This window comes from Schistocerca americana, unplaced genomic scaffold (genome assembly GCF_021461395.2).
Source record: "Schistocerca americana isolate TAMUIC-IGC-003095 unplaced genomic scaffold, iqSchAmer2.1 HiC_scaffold_50, whole genome shotgun sequence".
NCBI classification, from domain to species: domain Eukaryota; kingdom Metazoa; phylum Arthropoda; class Insecta; order Orthoptera; family Acrididae; genus Schistocerca; species Schistocerca americana.
Genome location: NW_025726236.1, coordinates 1,472,441 through 1,475,060, shown reverse-complemented (window position 1 = coordinate 1,475,060; position 2,620 = coordinate 1,472,441).

The following is a 2,620-nucleotide window of genomic DNA, read 5'->3' as shown; positions in this document are numbered from 1 at the left end:
CAATTTGATTAAGCAAATGCGGATGAGTTCTGAGGGGCTGTATGGGTTTGACAGGTACTGATTCTTGTGCAACATGTCTTCAAAATATTTCACAAGACTGGAAAATTCAGATTGTTCGACATGTTTCATCATTACGATGCTATGTTTTACTCGGTCTTGTGTAGCTTGAGACCAATATGCTGAGAGGAAGGCATGGTAAAATTCTCCTTCACTGTGACAATCGTGAATGACCGATCGCATTCTTACAGCTGGTTCATTCTCTAAGTAGCCACACATAAATTCTAATCTGTGTTCTAACGACCAGTTGGGAGGAAAACAATGAGAGAATTGATGGAGCCATGCTTGTGGATGAATGTCGTTGCCAGAATTTGTAAATGTTGTGAATTTACGTCTAGTAATGAACAGCTTATAGTCAAAATCATCATGTCGGCAAGTAGCATATCGGTCATTGTTACGTCGTGTCGGCCGTTCCATCTCAAAATTCGGTGCACATTGCCAATTTCTTTCATTACTTCCGAAATGCCCTGTGTTATTATCTTGCGGCTTTTCCGTATTTCTAAGTCCCTCTTCCCGTGTTGGAGCGCGAGTGTCCTCTGAAATACGTAATTCTTGTATTACCTGTGTCAGCTGATCTTGTACTTCCCGGATTTCTCTTTGGTGTTGCGTATCAATTTGTTTAAGATTTTGTTTCAGTTTCCTAATTTGTTCGCTCTCTTCTGTGTCATTAAAGACTGCCGGTTTTGCGTCATTCAGATTATCATCTACCTTCGTAGATAAATTATTTAGCTGATCCGAAAGTTCAACTACTTTCTCTGATAATGAACACATTTCCTCAGTGTGTTTTTCTGAACCAAGCTTCAGAGTGTCCATTTGTGTTGAAATCGAATCTACTGTGTCCTTTAAGTTTTCCTGAGTTTTTGCAAGTTGTGTAACCGAATCCGTAGATGCAACTGAGTCAATTTTAGCCCACAGGGTCTCATGATTTTCATGAACAATGGTTTGCAGTTCTTTTATGGCTGCTTCGTGATTCTGTAATGCATTTTCATGCCGCGAAAAAAATAGGTTGAAAATGCTCACAAATTTGTGTTTTTACGTCATTACACACTTTCTGACATTTCGATTCAATGTTATGTTACTCAGCTGTTAAATCTTCACGTGTTTGTTCGAGACTTTGTTCCAATGAGTCTAACTTTTGAAGCTTTTGCTGTGTTTGTCTCTGATTTTGTTCCATTGTGTGTAACTGTTGCTGTGTTTGTCTCTGGTGTTGTTCCATTGTGTCTAACTTTTGAAGATTTTGTTCCATTGTGTCTAACTTTTGAAGATTTTGTTCCATTGTGTCTAACTTTTGAAGATTTTGTCCCATTTGTCTCTGATTTTGTTCCATTTGTTGCATTAATTGCAATAATAATGTATTAATGTCTGGAATCTGTTTCTCTATGCTTTTTGGCAGTGCATTTTCACCAGCAACATTCATATTTTGACAAGCAGAAAATGTGTCTTGATTCATTTGAGAAAACGGTGAGGACGCAAAACCTGAATCTACAGTATTTGCAAAATTATGTCCTGTCATTTCGGATTCCTGAGGCGAGCTGTTGCCGACCGATCGATCGATAATGTTTCCCCCTTCACTAATTGTTTCACTGTCCACGCCATTGTTTGCCGCCGGCTCCATTTCCCTATGCACAATTGCCAAATTACTACTTTGAACATCAGTTAAATCATTACTCGGTGGCGCTAACACACAGCTTTCATTTTCACTGTCATTTCTCAGTTTACTTTGGAGCCTAGTATTACGTCACAGTATTTCACACGACAACACAGAAAAACACAATTTGAAGATCAAAAATAAGAGAACACATTAACATGGAACTGAAAATAATATCTAGTTAATTGCAAGCGCAGCTGCGAAATACTTGGTGCAAAACTACACGCATGCCACAACTGCTTTACTGTGCAACAATGAAAAACCACAACTACCAAGAAAATTCTCTCTATAATTACGCGCTAGCAATAGACAAAAGCTACACTAAATACACAAACTACAAGAAAAAATCAGAAGATTCCAGTGAGGTATCCAGGCAAGGTCGCGATATGAAACTTCCCCTTCGAACAATTTATACAAGACTGTGCTTAAACTGACACACAATGTTTTTAGCGCAACGCAATCTGACTTTCAAAATTCCCTACTAAAGAATGGCCCTGACTAACATTAAACTATACCTTTCACAAATCACTTACCTCACAAAAATCTTCGCTGCTCAAGCTACTGCAATACTGCGAGCGCCACTACTGCCAGCTAAATAAAAGATTCACACTATGGAAGGCACTAACTACTGATAGGGATAGTTAGCAAATGAAAGATATTAATAGAGAACAAACAATGTATTTACCTTGATATCATCATATATAAATATAGCAGTTCATGACAAATTTCAAAACTCCGCCATCTCTCTCCCCACATCCACCAGTGCTGGCGGCTCACCTCCAACTGCCCAACGCTACGCGCTGTTCACATCCAGCTGCCGCTGCCCAACACTACAATGGCGAGTATTACAACAATGCAAAGCAGCCACAGACTGCACACAGCACAGCCAGAGATTTTCATACAGAGGTGGCGTTA